Source organism: Callithrix jacchus, chromosome 5 (genome assembly GCF_049354715.1).
Source record: "Callithrix jacchus isolate 240 chromosome 5, calJac240_pri, whole genome shotgun sequence".
NCBI lineage: Eukaryota > Metazoa > Chordata > Mammalia > Primates > Cebidae > Callithrix > Callithrix jacchus.
Genome location: NC_133506.1, coordinates 89,997,389 through 90,016,094, shown reverse-complemented (window position 1 = coordinate 90,016,094; position 18,706 = coordinate 89,997,389). Strand labels below are relative to the sequence as shown.

At 46.6% G+C, this 18,706-nt stretch overlaps 1 long non-coding RNA gene and 1 pseudogene across 1 annotated transcript; one reads left to right on the top strand and one right to left on the bottom strand.

Moving 5' to 3' along the window:
* Positions 1–5,678: 5,678 nt before the first annotated feature.
* Positions 5,679–18,589, top strand: LOC144582610 (uncharacterized). The gene is made up of 3 exons (XR_013535662.1): positions 5,679–5,806; positions 7,136–7,290; positions 18,402–18,589. It is a non-coding gene; the product is annotated as an uncharacterized LOC144582610 (long non-coding RNA).
* On the bottom strand, positions 11,931–12,270 carry LOC100398941 (reactive oxygen species modulator 1 pseudogene; annotated as a pseudogene).
* Positions 18,590–18,706: the final 117 nt, after the last annotated feature.

Sequence of the window (18,706 nt, the reverse complement as noted above, 5' to 3'; positions counted from 1 at the left end):
AAGAGAAGATGGCAAGGGTTTATATTTCTCTGGCCAGGAGTTCAGTTTCCCTGCAAACCCCAGAGGGTGGGTGGTAACAATGGGATGTGTTTGGCTCCTCATCCTCCTGCTGACAGCCAGGTCTCAGAGAGGCAAGTCCCACGCTTTCCCAACTCAGTATCTGAACTCTACTGCTGCAGGAGGAAAGGCTTGTAACTGGTTAGGAAGCACAGAACTTGCCTGGTCTTCGCCAGCATAATCAGATCTGTCATTCTCTTTAGGAACTGGCTCTGTTCTAGGCCTTGTTCTTTGCTCTGGAGGTAACAATTGCCATTTTTTCTCTCGTATTTCTGCTGTAGTGATCATACTTGCCCTTCTCATAGGAAACCACGGGAATCAGCCCAAGTCACAGCTGGCTCCCAGATGGCTCTTGATCCTGTGACCCCACCAACATTCCAATGCTGATTTGCTTGGGAGGTTCAAACTTGGCTTACTGGGCACAGTGCTTCTGGAACCCCACCCTGGGAGATTTATAGGCAGGCCTTGGAGAGAACAAATCTCTAGAGGTGGTATGGGGCCGAGCAGTTTCCTTTTGTTGCATGTTCTAGAATTCAGCTTAAAACAGAAGAGGCTGATCTCATTCTTGCCCCACCCGAAGATTGAGTGGGAATAAGAAACTAGCAAGCTGTTACTGACATTGCTAAATTACCTAACAGAGAGTTCTTTATTTTTTCTGTCTCTGTCTCTCTTTATGTATATTCATATATGTGTGTATGTACTCTATATTAGAAGAGAATTCTTTATATATATGTGCATACACAAGAGGAATTCTCTTCGTGTGTGTTCTTGTAGGATGCTGAGTTTGACATGAAAATGATCTAAAAAGATTGTATTCTTCAGGTCCCAGGCTGAGAGTATCCAATCCGTTTAGGTAGAAATGGCCAGTAGAGCTCAAATAGTTTCTCATTGCAAATAAATTCTTTGGTGTCCATTTCCTGGAGATACTGTAGAGGATGCTAGCAGGTTTCTAACATACTTCAGCTGTTCAGGAAATACTTTAAATAATTTCCTGCTCTAGAGAATAGGAGGAGGGCCCAAAACTTGGAATGCATTACTCTCTTTCTTTACGGTTTCAAATGCGGTTCACAAGGACCCTTTGCTATTCACACACCCTCCGAGGCGCTCTTTTCTGACTCTACCAGCCTTTTTATGCGGGAATGTTCTTTTTTTAAGTGTGGCAAGAATCCTAGTAACTTGGACTTCCCAGAGCATGCTGGCCTGAGCTTCCTAAGGAACTTTATAAACGAGCTAATTAAGCTTGGAAAGCCCCAGGCCAGTCCTCTGGGCCCAGCCGCAGTTTTTGCCCTGCACAGCAACAGTTCAAACAGTGGAGAGGAAGGGAAGCTGGCTGCCTAATGCAATTGAAACTGCAAGGGAGAAGCAAGTTCGGCAACACGTAATTAATTGCCTCCTTGGTTTGCTGCAGCCTAACAGTGGGGCTCAGATACTGGTATTTTAACTGGGTCAGTTAAGCCTTTGTCCAAGATTTCAGGCAATGGCCCAAAAATGGACAAGTCTAAGATTTTGCTTTTTTTTTTTTTTTTTTTTTTTGAGATGGAGTTTTGCTCTTGCAATGGCTCAATCTCGGCTCAGTGTAACCTCCGCCTCCCAGGTTCAAGTGATTCTCTTGCCTCAGCTTCTCGAGTAGCGGGATTACAGGTGAGCACCACCACACCCTGCTAATTTTGTGATTTTACTAGAGATGGGGTTTTACCATGTTGGTCAGGCTGGTCTCGAACTCCTGACCTCAAATGATCCACCCGACTTGGCCTTCCAAAGTGCTGGGATTACAGCTGTGAGCCACCTTGCCCAGCCTAACATTTTGCTTTTATCTAAAGCAGTGGTTCTCAACCGAGGGAGATAGCATCCCCTAAAATGACATTTGACAAAATCTGGAGACCTTTTTTGAGATGGAGTTTCGCTATCATTGGGCTGCAGGGCAATGGCATGGTCTCAGCTCACTGCTACCTCTGCCTCCCGGGTTCAAGCAGTTCCACTGCCTCACCCTCCCAGGTAGCTAGGATTACAGGTGCCTGCCACCATGTCTGACAAATTTTTGTATTTTTAGTAGAGATGGGGTTTCACCATGTTGGCCAGGCTGGTCTCGAACTCCTGACCTCAGGTAATCTGCCCACCTTAGCCTCCCAAAATGCTGGGATTACAGACGTGAGCCACCGTGCCCGGCCTTGAGACATTTTTGGTTGCTGTCACCTCTGGGGAAGGGGGATGCTACTGTCATCTAATGGATAGCGACCAGGGATGCTGTTAAACACCCCAGAATGCACAGAACAGCCCTCACAATAAATAGTTTTCTGGTCTAAGATGTAAGTAGCATGGGGGTTAAAACCCTGGTTTCAATCTTTAAAGTGATTCGGCGTTGGCTTGTCTCCTCTCTGTTAGCCCTAAATCTTAGGCTGGTGATGTTTCAGCCCACTCAGGTCTAGGATCTAAGCTCATGGCAGCACCCTGAGCCTCTTGTGGGTTCCTGGGCTCAACCCTCCCATAGATGCCTCTGTGAGTGATGACACTGTCTTAAGCTTCTGGGTGATGAAGACACACCTCTCACTGTGCCATATGTTCCTGGGAAATTGGCTGCCTGTGCATCTTATGAGTGTGCTTTCTGGAAAAGGAACCATTTGTGTAGTTCCTGGTTGGGCCCCAGAGCTTTGAGGTCCTGTTTTTCTTGCAGTGATTACAGTGAGGCAATCTCGTTTCTCTGAAGAGCCCATTCAGAGAACAGCTGTTTACTTCCTGCCTTCTCTCGGCCCAGCTGCCAGGGAGACCCCCAGGCTTCAGCAAGAGGCAGCCACAGGGAAATTCAGCCAATGGAAAGATACGAGGCAATTTAATTTCAGCCTTTCCTTTTGTAAATTTAAAAGGCATTCTCTCGTGAGAAAGCCTGGGAAACCTTCACTTCAGCCAGGAAGACTCCTTAGTGTTGGCCTCCCAAAGTGTTGGGATTACAGGTGTGAGTCATTGCACTCCAATCCAATTTAATTTTTATTGTTGTTGAGATGAAGTCTTACTCTGCTGCCCAGACTGTAGTGCGGTGGTGCGATCTTGGCTCATTGCAGCCACTGCCTCCCAAGTTCAAGTGATGCTCTTGTGCCTCAGCCTCCTGAGTAGCTGACAGGTGTGTGCCACCAGGCCTGGCTAATTTTTGTATTTTTTGTAGAGTTGGGGTTTCACCATGTTGGCCAGCTGGCCTGGAACTCCTGACCTCAGGTGATCCGCCCACCTCAGCTTCCCAAAATGTTGAGATAATAGGCGTGAGATACCACGCCTAGCCTTAAGGTGCAATTTATATTCAGTAACGAGGGTAAAGTGCTCTAATCTAAAGTGTGAAGCTCAATGCTTTTTTTTTAGACAGAGTCTCACTCTGTCAGGTAGGCTGGAGGTCAGTGGTACAATCTTGGCTCCTACAATCTCTGCCTCCTAGGTTCAAGTGATTCTCATGCCTCACCATCCTTAGTATCTGGGATTACTGGCCTGAGTCACAATGCCAGCTAATGTTTGTATTTTTAGTAGAGATGGGATTTTGCCATATTGCTCAGGCTGGTCTTGAACTCCTGGATTCAAGTGATCCTCCTACCTCAGCCTCCCAAAGTGCTGGGGTTACAGGAGTGAGCCACTGTGCCCAGCCACTCAATGCATTTTTACCTACATGGACACCCAGATAACCACCATCCGGATAAAGACATGGAACATTTTGGCTGGGCAAAATCCCGTCTCTACAAAATACAAAAATTAGCCAGGCATGGTGGTGTGCACCTGTAGTCCCAGCTACTTGGGAGGCTAAGGTAGGAGGTTCGCTTGAGCCTGGGAGGTCAAGGCTGCGGTGAACTGAGATTGCACCGCTGGACTCCAGCCTGGGTGATAGAGAGAGACTCTGTCTCAAGAAAAGAAAAAGAAAAAAATTAACGTGCCTCCTCTATCTAAAACACTGATAAGAAGAACAATGATACTTCTAAAACTTCAGAGCTAGGTGTCAAAATGAATTCACCCCAAAGTGCACCAAGCATCATCAGATTCTCTTCACTAGATTCAACCCCTGGGGCTCCTAAATGGCTTCCAAACTGTGCTGTGGATGGACAGTGAATGCTTTTGGTTTTACATAGGAAGGGTGAGAAATTGTTTTTCTTCCTAATGGTTCTGAAAGAAAGTGGAAGTTACTGGTTAAAACACACACACATCAACAAAGTATTTTTTTCTCATGGTGGGCCAAGATTTTATGCATGTCAAAAATATGAACACAGGGCATAGGGTTTCTTATGAAAAGCAACAGGGGAGACTGAGTTCTGTGTGTTGTGGGCTAGGGAGGTACCCTATCTGTGAAGGCTGCTGAAGATGCCCTCCCGTCGGGAGAACCGCCACAGGGAGGCAGTAGAGCTTAGCGGTTAATAGCGTTGGCTCTGGAATCAGATTTGAATTTCAATGCAGCTCTGACACCTAATAGCTGTGTGACCTCCAGCAAGTCGCTTAACTGCTCTGTGCCTCACTTTCCAACTCAGCAGAATGAGGCTAAAACTAGTACCTAACTCCGAGGGGTGCTTTAAAGGTGATTTGGATACCCAGCTCAACAAGTAAGCTCTCAGTGTTAGTTTACAAAGTAGGAGTTGAAGGGGGCAACGAATTTCATTTAAGATAGATAGATAATAGATAGATGATAGATTGATAGATGAAAAACAGGTAGATGCTAGACGATAGAGAGGTAGATAGATAGATGATAGACATATAGATAGACGGATGCTGGATAGATTTTTATTGAGAGCATATCTTTCAAGCTGTGCAAATGGTTTAACCCAAAATCTAAACAGTTGCTCAAAGAGCCTTTTTCCAGCCTCCAACTACAATCACGTCCCCTTCTGATCATAGAGCTGATTTCAACAGCTCCTTCAGAGAAACCAGGACCTGCCACGTTATTCTTCTAGCTCTTTCTTGTCATGCAAAGGATGTGTAATTTATTGCATTTCACTTTCTCTCTCTCTCTTTTTTCCAAGACAAGGTCTCAGTTTGTTACCAAGCTGGAGTGCAGTGGGGCGGTGATAGTTTACTACAGCCTCCACCTCCTGTGCTCAGCAATCCTCCCACCTCAGCCTCTCGAGTAGCTGGGACTACAGGTGCACACCACCGTACCTGGCTAATTTTTATATTTTTTGTAGAGACAGGATCTCATTATGTTACCAGGGCTGGTCTTGAACTTCTGGCCTCAAGCAATCCAAAGTGTTGGGATTACAGGTGTGAGTCACTGAGCCCAGCCCCATTTCCCTTTTGAGTGTGGAAAACTTTCTTTCTTTCTCTTTCTCTTTTCTTTTCTTTCCAGAAAAGCAATTTATTAGAGAGAGAGAGAAAGAAAGCTCCCACACCGTTGTGGGAGGGGACCCAGGGAAGGAATCCCATAAAACTTTCTTTTAGCCTTTGGGGTGACTCTAGGTAGATGAAGATAGATAGATAATAGAAATTTAGAATACCTAATACCTATATCTTCCAAATATATCTAATATATATGCATATAATAAATACATTATGATATATTAGCATTACTTATACCATTTATTTTGGATATTTTCCATTTGGAATTTTTACCTACATTTTCACTGAAGTTGGGAGATCTGCTGTTTATTATTATTATTTTTTTTTTGAGATGGAATTTTGCTCTTGTTGCCCAGGCTGGACTGCAATGGCGCAGTCTTGGCTCACCATAACCTCTGCCTCCTGTGTTCAAGTGATTCTCCTGCCTCAGCCTTCTGAGCAGCTGGGATTACAGGTATGCCACCATGCCCAGCTAATTTTGTATTTTTAGTAGAGACGGGGTTTCTCCATGTTGGTCAGGCTTGTCCCAAACTCCCAACCTCAGGTGATCCTCCCACCTCGGCCTCCCAAAGTGCTGGGATAACAGGTGTGAGCCACCATGCGCACCCTGAGATCTGCTTTTTTCAGCTCTTTTTCTTGTTCAAAGTTTCAAAGTAAGAGCTTAAAATGAAAGTTCCCGGTGTTGCGCGTCCATTACACTGCGTGTCTAAGCTTGGGAGAGGGGGAGTAGGGAGCTCTTGGCTGGTGGTTGAGCAGGTGATTGGAAGCGTGTAGGGGACTGATAACATTTCTGGAGGAGGAGGGGGTTAGTTGGATGGGTAGGGATCTGAAGGATCAGATGGGAGGAATTTAGATTTAGTCCCTGATTGGATTGTAGTTCTCCAGCTGGGATTGCAGGCTGGTTTATAGGAGTGGATTCGATGTTGATGGAATATCAGACTCCTTGATTCTGAAAGGAGGTAAGTGAAACTGCATGAAGGGGCTGGGCTCACGCCTGTAATTTCAGCACTTTTGGAGGCTGAGGTCGGCATATCACTTGAGGTCAGGAGTTCAAGACCAGCCTGGTCTACATGGTGAAAACCCTGTCTCTACTAAAAATACAAAAATTAGCCATGTGGTTGGGCATGGTGGTTCACACCTGTAATCCCAGCACTTTGGGAGGCAGAGGTGGGTGGATCACCTCAGGACAGGATTTCAAAGCCACCCCGACCAACAAGGTGAAACCCCATCTCTAAAAAAAAATTAGCCATGTGTAGTGGTGTGGGCCTGTAACCCTAGCTACTCAGGAGGTTGAGGCATGAGAATTGCTTGAACCTGGGAGGCAGAGGTTGCAGTGACCCAAGATCGTGCCACTGCACTTCAGCCTGAGCGACAGAGTGAGACTGTGTCTCAAAAAAAACTACATGCAGGACTGTGTCTGTTCCCCAGTAGCCTAGGAAATCAGACTTGAACACAAGCCCTGGAAACTTCTGAACTGCTCAGTGAGGCTTATTTAGGGTTGGAGAGATTTTAAATGACAGCTAACAACCATAATAGTGAGCATTTACTGAGCAATTACTACATGCAAGGCACTGTACCAAATATGCCTCTTACATATACTCAAACCTCTCAGAAAAGCCTCATCACAACCTTATAAAGTGAGTAGTATGTAAAAGTCCTTTTTACAGATGAGAAAACTGAGGCACAATGAGGTTAAATGATTTGCCAAGGTGTAACCAGTTTGTTTGATTTCACCTTCTCCCAAGGAACAAGGTGGATGGTGTCTTGGGCTTTTGCTTTGCAGGGGCTCCTGGCCAAGGGCTTTTGACAGTGGACAAGTGGGCCCACAGAAGCAAGCTCCCCAAGAACACCCCTCTGGGAAGCTTTTACTGGTGCTGAAGGAGAGCAAGCTGGTTGCATCTGGCAAAGGGGCAACGTCCTTTTCAGGGACACCAAGAGGTGAGTTCAGGGTAGGAAGCTGAGGCCTCTACAAGGTGCTGGCCGCGGGCCTCAGGGCTCTTTCCAGAATGAATCAGCTCCCTGCTGGCTGCTGCCAATTTATTTTGTATGAGGCAGAGTGTGGCTCTGTCACCCAGGCTGGAGTGCAGTGGCACAATCTTGGCTCACTGCAAAAACTCTGCCTCCCAGGTTCAAGCAATTCTCCTGCCTCAGCTTCTGAGTAGCTGCGATTGCAGGCATGAGCCACCGCGCCAGGCTTGTATTTTTAGTAGAGACAGGGTCTCACCATGTTGGCCAGGCTGGTCTCAAACTCCTGACCTCAAGTGATCCGCCTGCCTCGACCTCTCAAAGCGCTGGAATTATGGGCATGTGCTACTGCGCCCAGCCTTATTTATTTATTTATTTATTTATTTTTGAGACAAGGTCTCACTCTGACATCCAGGCTGAAGTGCAGTGGCACAATCACGGCTCACTTCAACCTCTGCCTCCTGGGCTCAAGTGATCCTCCTGCCTCAGTCTCCCCAGTACCTGGGACTACAGGCTTGCAACACCATGCTCAGCTAATTTTTAAATTTTTTTTGTAGAGATTGGGTCTCAGTATATTGTTCAGGCAGTCTCAAACTCCTGGGCTCAAGCGATCCTCCTGCCTTGGCCCCCCAAAGTGCTAGGATAACAGGTGTGAGCTGTCATGCCTCCCACTTATTGAAGAGGAAAGAACTAATGCAGAGCAGAGAAAGGGCCGTACCCAGGTGGTTCTGAAAGGTACTTCTCTGATGTGTTTGTCCTCTGTCCAGCAACTATTATTTCAGCCTTCAATATGGATCTCAGAAGGAAAGTAGTATTTACCACAAACCATACCCTTGTCTGATATGCATTGCCCCTCCGAATTCTCACAAATATCTGAAGGTAGGGCAAGAATTCTGCCTTTACAGAAGAAGGAGCTGAGGCCAAGAGAGGTTAAGGAAGCTTTTTACTGTCACACAGCCACCAAATAGCAAAACTGGAAAGTCATCTGTAGTCTGCCCGCCACCTGCCTCATATTGGCAGGGATGGTACTAATTGCTGGAATACAAATCCTAGAGGAAAGTCTTTTTTTCCTAAAACTTTTCTTGTTTTTTTTTTTTTTTTTTAACTTTTTGTGGAGAAGAGGGTCTCACGATATTGCCCAGGCAGGTATCGAATTCCTGGGCTCAACCTATCCTCCTACCTCTGCCTCCCTAAGAGCTGGGATTACAGGTATGAGCCACATTACCTGGCTTTTTTTTTTTTTTTTTGAGACAGTCTCACTCTGTCACTCAGCCTGGAGTGCAGTGGTGTGATCTTGGCTCACTGCAACCTCTGCCTCCCAGGTTCAACTGATTCTCCTCTCTCTCCCAAGTAGCTGGGACTTCAGGCATATGCCACCATGCCCAGTTAATTTTTGTATTTTTAGTAGAGATGAGGTTTCACCATGTTGGCCAGTCTGGTCTTGAACTCCTGACCTCAGGTAATCCACCTGTCTTGGCTTCCCAAAGTGCTAGGATTATAGGCTTGAGCCACCTCGCCCAGCCTAGAGGAAAGTCTTTTTTACCTTAAATTTTTTTTTTTTTTTTTTTTTGAGATGGAGTCTTGCTCTGTTGCCTAGACTGGAGTACAGTGTTGTGATCTCGGCTTACTGCAACCTCCACCTCCCAAGTTCAAGCAATTCTCTGCCTCAGCCTCCCAAGTAACTGGGACTTAAGGTGCCCACTAACACGCCTAGCTAATTTTTGTATTTTTAGTAGAGATGGGGTTTCACCATCTTGGCCAGGCTGATCTTAAACTCCTGACTTTGTGATCCACCCACCTCGGTGTGAGCCACTGTGCCTGGCCTTTTTTTTTTTTGAGCTAGAGTCTTGTTCTGTCACCCAGGCTGGAGTGCAGTGGCATAATCTCAGCTTACTGCAACCTCTGCCTCAGCCTCCCAAGTAGCTGGGACTACAGGCTAACTTTAAATACCCAATAGAAGAGAGAAGACCGGAGTCCAGATGACCAGTAGAAATGGTGGCTGTTGATTAAGAGCTTTTTGGCACTGTGGCTGGGCCTGATGCTCAGTAACTCTAATAGGCCAACGGTGTCCCCTTAAGGAGGAACTGTTGTTTCCATTTTATATCTGGGGAAACTGAGGCTCACAGAAGTTAAGAAAGTTGTTCCAGATTCCACAGCAAGCCGTTGTCTCTTCCCAGCCAAGGGAAGCACAAACAAGCCCTGTGCGTGGACATAGTGAAGTTTGGCACATGTGCACTTTCAGCCTCTTTCAAGGGCCTGAAACGAGTCATCTACAAATCAAAGAACCAGCTTCTCCAGACACACGATGAGGCTGGTTCATACATTAGGAGGAGCTGGACCTAGATAATGTGGTTCTAAGCAGAGAAGATGGCCTTATTCCAACTGCATCCCCTCTGCAAGCCCTTGGGAGCTGGCCAGGCGCAGTGACTCATGGAAGAGGGGTTGTGGTGTCCTAGTGTCCAAGCAGCACAGCTTGGCCGTCTACTGGGCTTCTTCCAGCTCACGAACCCATTTGTTTTTACCGTTCAATGTGAACCAGATGTGGGCACCTCGCTCTCCAGGAGGTGCCTCACCCGCACCCCCCCACCAGCCCCTAGTCATCATTGGCAGCTGCAGCTGATGGACCAGCCTCCTCCCTGCTCTCCTGACTCTCTTACCCCCATGGCCCCTCTCTCACTGTACCTCCTGCACCTTCCATTCCCCCAGCACAATTTGAAGCAGGAAATGACCCTGGACAGATCTCAAAAGTCCATATGTCCTCGGCAGTCTCTCTAGGAATTTTCTGGGCCTCCAGCTTGTTCTGTGTGTCATGTCCTTCCCACTCACGGTATCTGGGGGAAGGAAAGTACTAAAGGAAAATGAGAGTAAACATTCTTCATCCCCAGTGCTACTTTACCCGACTCTGATCTTGGCCAAGTGATTTATTTATGTTTGCACCGACTCGTGAATTCAGTGGGTTATAATCTGTGACTCTCACTATTCATTGTAATAATTAAATTATTCCCAGGCCAGGCACAGTGGTTCATGCATGGAATTCCAGCATTTTGGGAGGCTGAGATGGGTGGATCACCTGAGGTCGGGAGTTTGAGACCAGCCTGGCCAACATGGTGAGACCCCATCTGTACTAAAAATATAAAAATTAGGGGCCAGGCACAGTGGCTCATGCCTATAATCCCAGCACTTTGGGAGACTGAGGCGGGTGGATCACGAGGTCAAGAGATCCAGACCATCCTGGTCAACATGGTGAAACCCCATCTCTACTAAAAATACAAAAAATTAGCTGGGCATGGTGGTGCACACCTGTAATCACAGCTACTCAGGAGGCTGAGGCAGGAGAATTGCCTGAACCCAGGAGGCGGACGTTGTGGTGAGCTGAGATCACGCCATTGCATTCCAGCCTGGGTAACTGGAGTGAAACTCTGTCTCAAAAAAAAAAAAAAAAAAATTAGGCCAGGCGTGGTGGCTCACACCTGTAATCCCGGCACTTTGAGAGGCTGAGGCAGGCAGATCACCTCAGGTTGGGAGTTCAAGACCAGCCTGACGAACATGGAGAAAACCTTATCTATACTAAAAATATGAAATTATGGCACATGGCTATAATCCCAGCTATTCAGGAGGGTGAGGCAGGAGAATCACTTGAACCCAGGAGGTGGAGGTTGCCATGAGCCGAGATCATGCCATTGTACCCCAGCCTGGCAACAAGAGCAAAACTCTGTCTCAAAAAACTAAAATAAAAAAATAGCCAGGTGTAGTGGCACATACCTCTAGTCCCGGCTACTTGGGAGGCTGAGGTAGGAGAATTGCTTGAACCTGAGAGGCAGATGTTGAAGTGAGCTGAGTTTGCACAACTGCACTTCAGCCTGGGCAACAGAGTGAGATGCCATCTCAAACACAAAGAAAAATTTCAGTTTGGCCAGTGGGAGCCCGCTCAAGCTAGTGGCCATGCCCTTTTGTGGTGACCCATCATTCTTTTTTATGTCTATACTTTTTTATGTCTCAGCCCTGGAATCAGTCCGTTCTCCAAAGATCCTGGTTCAAAGATCCTGATTCCCTTTTTTGAAATGGTATTTAGAATCAAGATCTGGATGTACATGTACTCATTGCCTCTAGGGTGAGGCTGTTCCCTGTCCCTCTCAGTGGATACAGCTAGGGAGTGTAGATGTGTACACACACATGCACATGCACACATACAGTCACTTCTGTATTGATTTCTTTATTATTTTAATGAATTGTGGGCTGGGTTCAGTGGTTCACACCTGTAATCCTAGCACTTTGAGAGGTCGAGGTGGGCAGATCATCAGAGGCCAAGAGTTCAAGACTAGCCTGGCCAGCATGGTGAAACCTTGTCTCTACTGAACATACAAAAATTAGCTGGGCGTGACAGTGGGTGCCTGCAATCCCAGCTACTTGGCAGACTGAGGTGGGAGGATAGCTTGAACTTGGGAAATAGAGGTTGCAGTGAGCCAAGGTTGTACCATTGCATTCCAGCCTGGGCGACAGAGCAAGACTCCATCTCAAAAAAAAAAAGGAAAATTAATTGTGATAACATATATATAACATAAAATTTGCCATCTTAACTACTTTTGTTTGTCTTTTTTTTTTTTCCCCTCAAAGACTTTCTTTTATTAGTACATGGGCTGGGATTGATGGGAAAGGGTGGATGTAGTAGGCAACCATGGTTAGCATCGGATGCCCATCCCCATGGCCATGAATGTGCCAGAGGTGCCGCCACTCTGCATCATGGTTTTCCCAATGCCGCCCATCAGCTCCTGACCTCGCATTCCGATCCTGAGACAGGAAAAAGTGCCGAAGAGTGCCCCGGCCGCCATGCCCATGGCGCAACCCATCATGGAGCCCATCTTGATGCGGTCGAAGCAGCTTGGCTGGGACTGTCCGTAGGGACACATAGCCACCGGCATCTCACCTCGCTCAGGGCCTCGGTCGCTCAGCTCTACATCTGTTTGTCTTTTATTTTTATTTTTTGAGACAGAATCTCCCTCTGTCACCCAGGGTAGAATGCAGTGGTGCCATCTCAGCTCATGGCAACCTCCACCTCCCAGGCTCAAGCAGTCCTCCCACTTCAGCCTCCCAAGTAGCTAGGACCATAGGTGCATGCCACCATGCTTGCTAGTTTTTGCATTTTTTATAGAGATGGGGTTTCACTGTGTTGGCCAGGCTGGTCTTGCACTGTTGACCTCAGGTGATCCACCTGCCTCAGCATCCTAAAGTGCTGGGATTATGGGTGTGAGTCTCCACACCCTGCCTCATAATTTTTATTTTATTTTATTATTTGTTGTTTGTTATTATTATTATTTTGAGATAGATTCTCACTCTGTCGCCCAGGCTGAAGTGCAATGGCACAATATCTGCTCACTGCAACCTCTGCCTCTTGAGTAGCTGGGAATACAGGCACGCACCCTCATGCCCAGATAATTTTTTTGTATTTTTAGTAGAGACAAGGTTTCACCATGTTGACCAGGCTGGTCTCGAACTCTTGACCCTCAGTGATCTGCCCACGTTGGCCTCCCAAAGAACTGGAATTACAGGCGTGAGCCACTGTGCCCAGGGTTTAATTAATTAATTAATTATTTTTTTTGCATGGAGTCTCGTTCTGTCCCCAGGCTGGAGTGCAATGGCACGATCTTGACTCACCGAAATCTCTGCCTCCCGGGTTCAGGCGATTCTCCTGCCTGAGCCTCCCACGTTGCTGAGATTAAAGGCACGTGCCACCACGCCTGGCTAAAAATTTTTTAAATTTTTAGTAGAGATGGGGTTTCACCATGTTGGCCAAGCTGGTCTCAAACTCCTGACCTCAGCCTCCCAAAGTGCTGGAATTATAGGTGTGAGGCACCGAGCCTGGCAATCCATGATTTTTCAACTGGACTACACACTTTCTTCAGGTCTCAGCAGTTGTCTTACTAATGGTCTCTTTCCCTTCCTGGACCTAATCCAGGATACCATATTGCATTGAGTTGCCATGTCTCTTTTTTTTTTTTTGAGACGGAGTTTCGCTCTTGTTACCCAGGCTGGAGTGCAATGGCGTGATCTCGGCTCACCACAACCTCCGCCTCCTGGGTTCAGGCAATTCTCCCGCCTCAGCCTCCTGAATAGCTGGGATTACAGGCACGCGCCACCACGCCCAGCTAATTTTTTGCATTTTTAGTAGAGACGGGGTTTCACCATGTTGACCAGGATGGTCTCGATCTCTTGACCTCATGATCTACCTGCCTCGGCCTCCCAAAGTGCTGGGATTACAGGCTTGAGCCACCGTGCCCGGCCCGAGTTGCCATGTCTCTTTAGTCTCCTCTGATTGGTGACAGTTTCTCAGTCTTCTCATGATTAGACTAAGACTGTAGAATTTTGGGAATAATACCCAAGAGATGTAGTCCCCTCACCCTATCACATCTGGGATGTGTTATATCAACATATGTGTGACATATTGTAAAGACGGATGAATGGGGATTCCAAAGTTGTTCATCACAGTCAGCAAATGGTAGAGGAAGGATTTGAACTGGGGCCACTCTGAGATGTGTGCTCATTTCTTTAATTTCGGAAGAAGAACTGGTAAGGGAAGCAAGGAAAGACCTCCACTATTGAAGCGAAGGGTGGTAGGTAGAAGTCTGCACCCAGGCGAGGTCCTTCAGGGGGGCTGGATTCACCTCCTGTGGCCTCTTTCCCAGGACCTTGTCCAGCCTTGTCTTAGCTTCTGTCTGGTGCAAGTGGCCCTATCTTAGGTCCATTACATGGGATCGTCCGGTCTTTGTGCCACTAGTGTGAGGATGAAAATAATCTACCAAAAATGCATGTTTCATGAGAGTTCAAGTTATACAAGAGTCTCATAGCATGGCAGCCAGCAGTGGTAGGCCATCTGTACCTTCCTCCCTGCGCTCCCTGCAACCCCACCTTTAGAGCTCTTGGAGCCTCTCCCAGTGGGAGGCCATCAACGTGGAATTGGCTTATGGCTGTTGGTGACACTGGCTTTCCTTTATTTGCTGTGGACACCTTTGTTTCATAGTCATCAGCAAAATCACTGTCACTGCATCAGAAACTCGGGAACATCCTGAAGTTTCAAAGCAGAAATTCTAAATCATGTTCTCTGGGCAGTATTCAGCTAGCATATGTGTCCCATTTGGCCCTCACTTAATTTTTTTTTCTTTGAGACGGAGTCTCGCTGTGTTGCCCAGGCTGGAGTGCAGTGGCACAGTCTCGGCTCACTGCAACCTCCACCTCCTGGGTTCAAGCAATTCTCCTGCCTCAGCCTCCTGAGTAACGGGGATTATAGGCACCAGCATGCTTAGCTAATTTTTGTATTTTTTGTAGAGATGGGGTTTCACTATGTTGGTCAGGTTGGTGTTAAACTCCTGACCTTGTGATCTGCCTGCCTTGGCCTCCCAGAGTGCTGGGACTATAGGTGTGAGTGAGCCGCCACGCCCAGCTGGCCTTCATTTAATTTAAAAAGCTTAAAATTAGTCCACAACATGAAAAAATCAGGAACTCATCATAAAAGGCTAGATTTTGGCTTCTTTTGAAAAATCAGATGTGGTAATAGATGGCCCACATTCCCGCCTGGCAGCATGAGGCCAAGTGGAGTGGCAGCTGCCCCCTTGGCTCCAGCACATGTTCCCGCTCCACTCCTGTCCTCTCCACTCCCTACGAATCACCATTCCCAACCTTATTCATTGGTGATGTCTGCCTGGCCTCTGAAGGCTTTTGAGTCCACAGCCCTTGCATAAAATTCTTGCAGTTCCTTCATTCACTCAGCAAACACTTACTGGGCTTCTACCCAGGTCAAGGTCTGTGGGAGGCTCTCAGATCAACAAATTATACATTGGTGATTCTAGAACTGTATGTCAAGTCCTCAATAAAGGTAAATCCTGCTGATGTGGGAGCATGGAAGAGGGGTCCACAGCTCAGCCTGGAGAGTTAGGGGAGGCATCCCAGAGACACATGCCCTTGGAAAGTTGGTTGCCATCTAAATTCTTTTTTTCTTTTTTTTTTTCTTGAGACAGAGTCTTGCTCTGTCACCTAGGCTGGAGTACAATGGAGTGATCTTGGCTCACTGCAAACTCCATCCCCCGACTCAAGGGAGTCTCCTGCCTCAGCCTCCTGAGTAGTTGGAACTACAGATGCATACCACAACACCTGACCAATTTTTTGAGTTTTTTGGTAGAGGCAGGGTTTCACCATGTTGTCCAGGCTGGTCTCGAACTCCTGACCTCAGGTGATCCACTCACCTCGGTTTCCCCAAGTGCTGGGATTACAGGCATGAGCCATCATGCCTGGCCTGCCGTCTAACTTCAAGTGAGGTATTAGGAGGACCCTGACCTTGGGCTGAGCCATATGTCTTTCTGGACTTGTCCTGGAGTTTGCTCTCCAATGCCTCATCTCTGTTAATTTTTATGACCTCTTCACGGAGCAGGACTTTCTGTATTTATCCAGGGAGTACAGAAAACACAATGAGAACATCAGGGCTAGAAAGATCTGTCACGGGAAGGATGGAGTCCCCATTCTTTGAGCTTGTGTGTATGTTAGCAGGCTACATGAGAAAGGCCCAAAGCCTTAGAGTCAGGTAGATTTGGTTTAAGTCCTGATTTTGCCACTTACCAGCTATGTGATTGGGTGGTGATTACACTCTCTCAATATGTTTCCTTGACTATAAAATGGGATAATAGTGTTTATTCCTAATATTACTGTATTTGTTTGTTTTTGTTTTTATCTTTATTTTTTGAGACAGAATCTTACTCTGTCTCCCAAGCTGGAGTACAGTGACACAATCTTGGCTTACTGTAGCCTTGACCTCCAGGCTTAAGCAATCCTCCCACCTCAGTTTCCCAAGTAGCTGGGATATAGGCACACACCACCTTTTTTTTTTTTTTTTTTTTTTTGAGGTGGAGTCATGCTCTGTTGCCCAAGCTGGAGTGCAGTAGCATGATCTTGGCTGACTGTAACCTCTGCCTCTCAGGTTCAAACAATTCTCCTGCCTCAGCCTCCCAAGTAACTGGAATTACAGGTGCACACCACCACGCCCAGCTAATTTTTTTGTATTTTAGTAGATATGGGGTTTCATCGTGTTGCCCAGGCTGATCTTGAACTCCTAAGCTCAGGCAATCCACCTGCCTCCACCTCCCAAAGTGCAAAAATTACAGGCTGAGCCACTGCGCCTGGCCAATTTTTTTTTTTTTTTTATCCTGTAGAACTGAGGTCTCACTATGTTGCCCAGGCTGGTCTCGAACACCTGGACTCAAGTGATCTGCCTGTCTTGGCCTCCCAAAGTGCTCACATTATAGGTGTGAGCCACTGCACCTGGACTGTTACTAACAATGTTGCGTGTAATGTGTATAACGTCTCAAAAGCAGTATTGGAAATATCGTAGATACACACCAAAGAGACACTCATCTTTTTCTTTTGGTATGTAATTCTATGAAAAAAAATTTTGAGACAGGCTGGAGAGAGGCACAATCATAGCTCACTATAATCTCAAGCTCCTGGTCTCAAGTGATCCCTTCACCTTGGCCTCTTAAAGTGCTGGGATTACAGGCCACTGAGCCTGGACAAGTTTTATGAAATTTTATCACATGCATAGATTCAAGTAACCATCCCCACAATAAGAATACAGAAGTATCCCATCACCACTAAGAAATTTCTTCCTGGGGCTGGGCATGGTGCCTCATGCTTGTAATGCCAGCACTTTGGGAGGCCGAAGCAGGTGGATCACTTGAGCTCAGGAATTTGAGACCAGCCTGGGCAACATGGTGAAACCCTATCTCTACAAAATATACAAAAATTAACTGAGCCCGGTGGCATGCTCCTGCAGTTCCAGCTATGTGAGAGGATTGGTTGAGCCTGGGAGGCGAAGGTTGCAGTGAGCTGAGATTGTGCCACTGCACTCCAGCCTGGGCAACAGAGCGAGACCCCATCTCAAAAAAAAAGAAAAGGAAATTCCTTCCTCTTACCCCTCAGTCACATCCTTCCTCCAGCCATAACTCTGGAACCACAGATCTATTCTCCCACTCTTGAATTTTGTCGCTTCAAGAATGTTATACAGGGTCAGGTATGGTGGCCTGTAATCCCAGCACTTTGGGAGCCCGAGGTAGGCAGATCACTTGAGGTCAAGAGTTTGAGACCAGCCTGGCCAACGTGGTAAAACCCTGTCTCTACTAAAAATACAAAAATTAGCCGGGCATGGTGGTGCATGCCTGTAATTCCAAGTACTCAGGAGGCTAGGGCATGAGAATTGCTTGAACCAGGGAGAGGCAGAGTTTGCAGTGAGGTGAGATCGTGCCACTGCACTCCAGCCTGGGTGACAGAGCAAGACTTCATCTCAAAAAAAAAAAAAAAAAAAAGAATGTTATATAAATGGAATCAGACTACATGTGGTTTTTTTTTTTTTTTTTTGACAGTCTCACTATGTCACCTAGGAGTGCAGTGGCACAATCTCAGCTCACTGCAGGCTCCGCCTCCTAGGTTCAAGTGATTCTTCTGCCTCAGCCTCAGCCTGTAGCTGCTTCAGTCCCAGCCTGTAGCTGGGACTACAGGTGCATGCCACCACACCCAGTTAATTTTTTGTTTTTTTTAGTAGAGACGGGGTTTCACCATGTTGGCCAGGATGGTCTCGATCTCCTGACCTTGTGATCTGCCCGCCTCGGCCTCCCAAAGTGCTGGGATTACAGTTGTGAGCTACTGTGCCCGGCCAGTATGTGACCTTTTGAGATTGGCTTTTTACGCTCAGCAAAAAGCCCTGAGCCCCATCCACGTTGTTGCATGGATAGATAGCTCATTGCCTTTTATTGCTGTTACTTCATTGAATGGATATACCATAATGTGTTTTTCTGTTCACTTGTTGTGGGACATTTGGCCTGTTTCCAATTTTTGACGTGACAGTTAATTTTATGTGTCAACTTGACTGGGCTATGGGGTGCCCTGAGAGTTGATTCTGGGTGTTTCTGTGAGGGCGATTTTGGGTGAGTTTAACATCTAAGTCAATAGAATGAATAAAGCTGACTGCCCTCCCTAAGGTGGGTGGGCCTCATCCAATCAGTTGAAGGCCTGAATAGAACAAAAAGACTCTTTTCCCTGAATAACAGAGAATCCCTCCTGCCTGACTGCCTTTGAGCTGAGACATCAGTTTTTTTCCTGCCTTTGGACTGGAACCAAAACACCTGCTCTTCCTGGGTATCCAGCCTGCTGGCCTTTGCACTGGAATGACAGTATTCATCTCCTTAGTCTTCAACTTGCTGACTGCACATCTTAGGATTTATCAACCTCTTAATCATGTGAGTCAATTCTTTATAATGTATATATGATAAATATATGTGATTTATTATATACATATTGTTTATCTCTATAGATCAATATATATGATTTCCTATGCATATGTATTTTTTTTTTG